Here is an 8,237-nt window from a genome sequence, read left to right as displayed (position 1 = left end):
CCCCTCAGGAGGCCGCTGCTGCGGGGAGACGGGCGGAGGCCGGCGGCCCGCAGCCTTGCCCCGCCTCCCCCTCAGGAGGCCGCTGCTGCGGGGAGACGGGCGGAGGCCGGCGGCCCGCAGCCTTGCCCCGCCTCCCCCCTCAGGAGGCCGCTGCTGCGGGGAGGCGGAGACGGCGCGGAGGCCGGCCGGCCCGCAGCCTTGCCCCGCCTCCCCCCTAGGAAGGCCGCACTTGCTGCGGGGGGGAGACGGGCGGAGGCCGGCGGCCCGCAGCCTTGCCCCGCCTCCCCCTCAGGAGGCCGCTGCTGCGGGGAGACGGGCGGAGGCCGGCGGCCCGCAGCCTTGCCCCGCCTCCCCCTGCAGGAGGCGGCGGCCGCAGCTGCCCCGCTGCGCTGCGGGGGAGACGGGCGGAGGCCGGCGGCCCGCAGCCTTGCCCCGCCTCCCCCCTCAGGCCGGCCGCTGCTGCGGGGAGACGGGCGGAGGCCGGCGGCCCGCAGCCTTGCCCCGCCTCCCCCTCAGGAGGCCGCTGCTGCGGGGGAGACGGGCGGGGGCCGGCGGCCCGCAGCCTTGCCCCGCCCCCCTCAGGAGGCCGCTGCTGCGGGGAGACGGGCGGAGGCCGGCGGCCCGCAGCCTTGCCCCGCTTCAGACTCGTGGCTTTCAATCTTCCGAAATGACTTCTGGCTCTAGCTCAGCTCCCACTCATGGCTTCTTCTGAACTGACTCCTCCACTCTGAATCTTTCCAACTGACTCTGCTGATTGAGTTCAGCTGCTTTTATGTTCTCTCAAAGGTTGACTCTTCCTCTGAGAGTAGGATTATGGGAATCCTCCTCCGAGAGTGGGATTGTGGGTTTCTGACTTGTGAATGTCCCAAAAGTGTGAACTCCATTGAGTACATTAGTGAGCTAGAGAATTTGCTAAGTACCATGCTAAATTAGGCAACTGACTTATCACTTTGTAAGGATTCTAACAGACCAAGGCTTTCATAGTTGATCATCATGCATTCTGACTTACTGTGTACAATGTACTTCTAGTTCTGCTTGTTTGGCTCAGCCTCAGGTTATGTAACTCCAGGCCTTTGCAAAACCAGCTCGTTCATCATTTTTACAGAACAATAACATTCCATTGCCTTCATGTACCACAAGTTGTTCGGTCATTCCCCAACTGATAGACATCTACTTATTTTCCAGTTCTTTGTGACCACACAAAGAGCTTCCGCATTTTGTCCCATGTGGGTCTGGGATGATTTTTTTGCTAATCAAGGGGCAGGGCAATGCAGTTGGTTCCAAATCTTACATGTGACTGGGTAATAACCCTTCTTTTCCTCTTGAATATGTTTATGCTTTTTCCATATGTTATGAATATGTTTTGATCATGCAAAAACAATGTATGAGAAAGAACAAATCTTTACTTGTACAGAACTTCCTATGGATGATACTTCCAGGAATGGCATCGTCCTGGCTGGCAGCAATTGCAGATGTCCTAGAATTGAATCTGGGTAGTTAAAAGTGGAGAAGATAATCATTCCTTGACATGAAGGGATTTGTACCAGGTGCTTTCCTTGTGGATTATTGTATTTAATGAGAGCAGTGCACTTTTTGAGTTAGGATCAGAGTTTTTCTTCAATGGAAAGTGACTGAGAGTAAACCTGAACTTTTGCATTTAACTGAGAGGAACACTGACCTTCTTCTAGGATACCAGGGTAGTTTTTCTCTATGACTTTTTCAAGGATGATGTGCAAGCAGTTTTTTTGGATGATGGTTTTTTGTCACTCCACTGATTCGCAAATTATCTTGCTTGGATTCCTTTTCCATATTCCTTGTTTTTCCAAGGAGGGATGTGTGTGTGTGTTTGTGTGTTGATTCTTGCCGTCTCATTGAATTATAAGCTTCCACTAGTCTAATTCAAATTTTTAATGAATTATTTTTTCAGGTAGCTTTTTAACCTCCTTTTTCATTTGGCCAACTCTATTTATAAAGCTCTTTTCTTCAGTGAATTTCTTTTTCTATTTTAAATAGCTTTTTATTTTCAAAATGCATGCAAAGATAGTTGTCAACATTCACCCTTGCAAAATCTTTTGTTACAAATTTTTCTCCCTCACTTGCCCCACTCTCCTCCCCTAGACAGCAAATAATCCTTTATAAGTTAAAGTGTGCAATTCTTATATCCACATTAACACATTATCATGTTGCTCAAGAAAGATCAGATCAAAAATGAAAAAAAAAAAAACCTGAGAAAGGGAAAAAGCAAGTAAACAACAACAAAAGATGTCAGTGCTATGTTGTGATGTAAATTAGGTCCCCAGAGGCCTTTCTTTGGGTGTAGCTGCCTCTCTCCTTCACAAGTCTATTGAAACAGGCCTGAATCACCTCATTGTTGAAAAAAAAAGTCATGTCCATCACAGCTGATTGTCCCACAATCTTGTTTTTGCAGTCTGTACCTTTCTCTGGGTGTAGCTGCCTCTCTCCTTCACAAGTCTATTGAAACAGGCCTGAATCACCTCATTGTTGAAAAAAAAAGTCATGTCCATCACAGCTGATTGTCCCACAATCTTGTTTTTGCAGTCTGTACCTTTCTTTGGGTGTAGCTGCCTCTCTCCTTCACAAGTCTATTGAAACAGGCCTGAATCACCTCATTGTTGAAAAAAAAAGTCATGTCCATCACAGCTGATTGTCCCACAATCTTGTTTTTGCCGTCTGTACCTTTCTCTGGGTTCTACTCTTCACTTAGCATCAGTTCATGTAAGTTTCTCCAGGCCTCTCTGACAGTAGCCTTCTGACCATTTCTCATAGAACAATATTCCATTACTTTCATATACTACAACTTATTACCCATAGAGAGGTTTTATAAGTAAAAAGCTTTAATCAAATAAAAAAATAAAAACATAATCATAGTAATATTTCCTTATTTTCTCCTTCTGATCAAAAGGTTGGAATGACCCTGAAGATTGATGAGGAACCTTGATTTGAGACAGGATTTGGATTTTATGTAACATAAGTGAGTTGTAAAGTGAATGCCAAGGAAGATGGCAAGCCAAATAAAGAAGAGAAACATCAAACCAGGGAGGTCAGAATGGAGAATACGGCCAATGTTTTCAGGCAACTGGAAAGAAGGTAAGGGGGAGACATTGTGACAAAGAAACACCATGTCTCTCCAGTGATGATACATCATCTCCCTCTCTCACCTGTGAGGGTGTCCAGCACCCTCTGGTTTTGCACTACCATGAGATGGAGTGAATAAACCTGCATTTGGTGGTTTGTGACAAACTTCCCTGGCTGTTTCAGGCCCTGGCTAGTTCTATCAAGATGCTTCTGACAGAGGGGTACAGTGAGGTAAAAGTGGCTATGGTCTGGATCAGGGATCCAAGAGAAGCCAACAGGGTTGCAATAGTCAGAAAAGTCAGCCTCCATTGCTCATGGAGGAACAGCTTTAAACAGAGAGGAACTTCAGCTGAGGGATTTCCTGGGACAACTTGGGCATGGTGTAGACAAAATGAGAGAGATCCTCTCAAAAGGGAGGAAGGCAGTGATATAGGGTAGAAAAACATAAGAAGGACTGTCCTGGTCAAGGAGGCAATTCTACAGCCAAGATATGGAAAATAGAGGGTGAATCCCAGACAGAGTAAGTGCACCTCCCAGCTTGTAGCACCTCCAGGTATGGGTGTTTCTCTGTGCCACTGCTATGGAACAAGAAAGGCTTTGGGGGATTTCTACATCAACCCAGACATCGAATAGATGCCTTTGCCATTGCCGTTATTGTACACAGAGGTTAGACGTCGGATGATTGATTTTTTTGGGACAGGCAACTGCATTGATTATTTTTAAGGTGGCTTTTCCAGCACTATAGACTTGTATTCAGGCACATCTGTGTCTGAAGGAGCTGGTCAGAAGAACTGATTGAGACATTTAGGAAAACAAACCATATAGAATTGAAATAAAAGTGAAATTCTGTTCATAAGATTTGGTCATCCAAGGTAAGGGCACATATTGCTGGTTATGCTCTGGATACAGAGTGAAACTTGAATTTCTTGAGAGACACCCGAGTGTCATGGACCCTCCAAGAAAGGATCTGGAATGGTAGGGACTATAAAACCTGCTACTAAGACAATTAGTTCCGGTTTAACGTGCGCCTTTTTCACATGGATAATTTTTCTTCTAAAGATTACTTTGGGAGTGTGAGGAGAAGGGGGATGGAAATAATGATAGGGGACACTGGCTGCTTCTTTTACATAAGCTACTGCTCTATGAAACAGACCAGGACAGCTGACTTCTCAATGTGGAGAGGTTCAGGACTTTGTGATGCCCAGGTCTGTGTGAATCCTGGATGAGTTGGAACTGTTCAGCAAAACCCAGGATCTTCTGTGAGGCTGGGACACTCTTTGGCCAAAGCCTGGAGTTCTGCACACTGCTGGGGCTTGAAAACAAAGAGCACGAAAGCTGCTGATTGAGGCATTTTTCCTGGGCACCTTTTGTCTTGCACCTTGCAAGGGAACAGAAGAGCTGGGGAGCTGCTGGAGTCTGTTTAGGTAATTGGACAGGTTACATCATTAAGGTTTGTATTCATTATAAATTTTCTGAGCACAGGATGAGCTGATTCCTGGCAGAGAGTTTCTAACATTGAGTCAATGGGTGGCTTGTACCCAGAGTGACTATTCTGCTAAGACGCATTGTACTTCATTTCAATGCCTTTCCTCATCCAGAGGAATAAGATTCCTGTATCTGCCATGAATTATGTGCTGGTAAAGAAGGACTGTCTTGGTCCGGAAGGCGATGATTCCCTTCTTAAGGTTTCTCTCCAGTTTCAAATCAGTTTAATAAAACCAACCTTCCAGTAACAAACTTTCACACTGGTTGCATTTAAAAGGTTTCTCTCCAGTGTGGATTCTCTGATGTCGAGTAAGAGCTCCCATTCTCCAACTCTTTCAACACTGATTGCATGCATAAGGTTTCTGTCCTGTGTGCGTTCTCTGAGGTTGAACAAGAGCAATCTTCTGGGTCAAAGTCTTTCCACAATGATTACATTCATAAGTGTTCTCAGCAGGGTGCTTTTTTCTTAAGTTGGATAAAACCACTGGCCCTTTTACAAGTCTTTCCACATTTGTTACATTCATAAGGTTTCTCTCCCATGTGAATTTTGTTATGTTCTGCATGTTTTGCATTAGATCTGAAAGCTTTTTCACATTGAGAGCTTTTACAAGGTTTTTCTCCAGTATAAATTTTTTGATGTGTAGTAGGAGGAGCTCTCTCTGTAAAAGCCTTTCCCCATTATTTTCAGTCATAATGCTTATCCCAAGTTGGGATTTTCTTATGTGTAGGACAAATTTATCTCCAAGTGAAATCACTGGAACCATCATCACTCATGAATCATTGTTGGGTGAATTTCTGCTAGAGAAAGTCTTAGCTTTGCAGTGCTTTCTTTCTTTTCAAGTCTGATTTCTCCTTCTAGAAAACAAATAAACAAAGAATAACACAAATACTGACACTATAGACACACACACACACACACACACACACACACACACACACACACATTTATATACCCCTCGCTCAACAGTCGAACACAAACTCAGTTATTTTCTATTTTCCGAGGTGGAGAGAAAAATACTGGGCAGACCCAATCACTTTTAAATCCCATTGGCTCCCACATCTCAAAGATGATTTCATTTATAACGAGCTTCATGCATAATTATACTGGAGGTTCACAATAAACCTGCTCCAACACAGGAAATGCCTTCATTCTTGTTGAGTGCATGAGTAAGGCCATGAGTTCAGAATAGCTGAGTGACTTGCCCCAAATTCCAGCAGCTGAAACTAGAATTCATCCCCTGTGAATGGGCATGCTCTATCCACAGTACTTAACAAATTATCTCCACTTTCTATCTTTCCATTTCGTTGCCTGCAATTTCATCCCTTTCTTCATGGATACAAGGCATGTGCTGCACACAAACTAAATTCAATTTATTTCATTTTCTATCCCATCTGTAAGCATAACAAATTTCTCTGATGCTCACTTTCAATTTTCCTGTTATATTATCTAATATCTTATTAGGAATATCAACACTTTATTTAAAAATTTTTATCTTTATATGGTCTTGTTCTCTAAAGTAAAGGGAACATCCTTGTGACAAACATAATTTAAAAATGCATGAAATGATCCATGTTTGAAAATATGTCTCTCATACAGAGATTTGAGTTCAACATCTTGTGGCATGGACAGGAAAAGCATGTTTTACTATTGGTCTCCTTATATCTTTTTTCCCTAATTTGAGGTAGTGATCCAGGAATTTGATCCTGACCTTTGTCAGAGGCACCTTAAGTGGTGAACAATTGTCCAAAGTTATTTATCCTCTTGTAAGACAAATATGTGCATATTCCCACCTCATCTGTTGTAGTCCTTTGGTGATTCTAAACTGTCATGATCAGGAGCACCCTGCTTTTGGGGATTGTGCAGTGATTATATCAGAGTCTGACTGCTTCTAAGTTCAGACTAGTTTTTCAGAAACTTAATTTGACATCAAATTTTCCCCACAACTCCAGGAAGGTTGGACATTCAAATGCAAATGGCCACAGGTATGCATAGACCCGTTTTAAGATCCATTTATTCTTATATGCTCAAGTGTTTTTAATGGGAATACATGTTGGATTTTATCAAATACTTTTTTCTGCATCTATAGAGATGATCATGTTTTTTGTTGTTGTTGTTAATTTGGTTATTGATATAGTATATGCTAATAATTTTCCTAATATTGAACCAGTCCTGCATTCCTGGTATAAATCCTACTTGGTCGTGGTGTATTATCCTGGGGATGATTTTTTATAATCTTTTTGCTAATATTTTATTTAAGATTTTAGCATCAATATTCATTAGGGAGATGGGTCTATAATTTTCTTTCTCAGTTTTCAACCTATCTGGTTTAGTTATGAGTACCATGCCATAAAAGAAATTTGGTAGGAATCCTTCATTCCCTATTTTTTCAAATAGTTTATATAACATTGTAGTTCATTGTTCTTTAAATATTTGGTACAATTCACATGTAAATCCATCTGGTGTTGGGGATTTTTTCTTAGGAAGTTGATTATAGCTTGTTTTATTTCTTTTTCTGAAATGGGACTATTTAAGCAACTTACTTCCGCCTCTGTTAATCTGAGAAGCTTATATTTTTTAAGGTAGTCTTCTATTTCACTTAAGTTATCAAATTTATTGGCATAAAGTTGGGCAAAGTAACTCCTAATTATTGCTCTAATTTCCTCTTCATTGGTGGAATGTTCTCCCTTTTCATTTTTAAGACTAACAATTTGATTTTCCTCTTTCCTTTTTCTAATCAGATTTACCAAAGGTTTATCTATTTTGTTGTTTTTTTTTCCATAATACTTAGTTTTATTTATTAATTCAGTAGGGTTTTTTTACTTTCAATTTTATAAATTTCTCCTTTTAATTTTAGAATTTCAAGTTTAGCATGTTATTTGGCATTTTCAATTTCCTCTTTTTCTATCTTTTTAAGTTGCAAGGCCAATTTATTGACTTTCTCTTTCTCTATTTTATTCAAGTAAGCCTCTAAAAATAAAAAAAATTTTCCCTTCTTACAGCTTTGGCTGTATCCCACAGATCTGGGTATATTATCTAATATCTTATTAGGAATATCAACACTTTTATTTTAAAATTTTTATCTTTATATGGTCTCGTTCTCTAAAGTAAAGGGAACATCCTCGTGACAAACATAATTTAAAAATGCATGAAATGATCCATGTTTGAAAATATGTCTCTCATACAGAGATTTGAGTTCAACATCTTGTGGCATGGACAGGAAAAGCATGTTTTACTATTGGTCTCCTTATATCTTTTTTCCCTAATTTGAGGCAGTGATCCAGGAACTTGATCCTGACCTTTGTCAGAGGCACCTTAAGTGGTGAACAATTGTCCAAAGTTATTTATCCTCTTGTAAGACAAATATGTGCGTATTCCCACCTCATCTGTTGTGGTCCTTCAGTGTTTCTAAACTGTCTTGATCAGGAGCACCCTGCTTTTGGGGATTGTGCAGTGATTATATCAGAGTCTGACTGCTTCTAAGTGCAGACTAGTTTTTCAGAAACTTAATTTGACATCAAATTTTCCCCACAACTCCAGGAAGGTTGGACATTCAAATGCAAATGGCCACAGGTATGCATAGACCCGTTTTAAGATCCATTTATTCTTATATGCTCAAGTGTTTTTAATAGGAATGCATGTTGGATTTTATCAAATG

Source organism: Antechinus flavipes, chromosome 1 (genome assembly GCF_016432865.1).
Source record: "Antechinus flavipes isolate AdamAnt ecotype Samford, QLD, Australia chromosome 1, AdamAnt_v2, whole genome shotgun sequence".
Lineage (NCBI taxonomy): Eukaryota > Metazoa > Chordata > Mammalia > Dasyuromorphia > Dasyuridae > Antechinus > Antechinus flavipes.
This window is presented reverse-complemented; position numbering follows the sequence as displayed.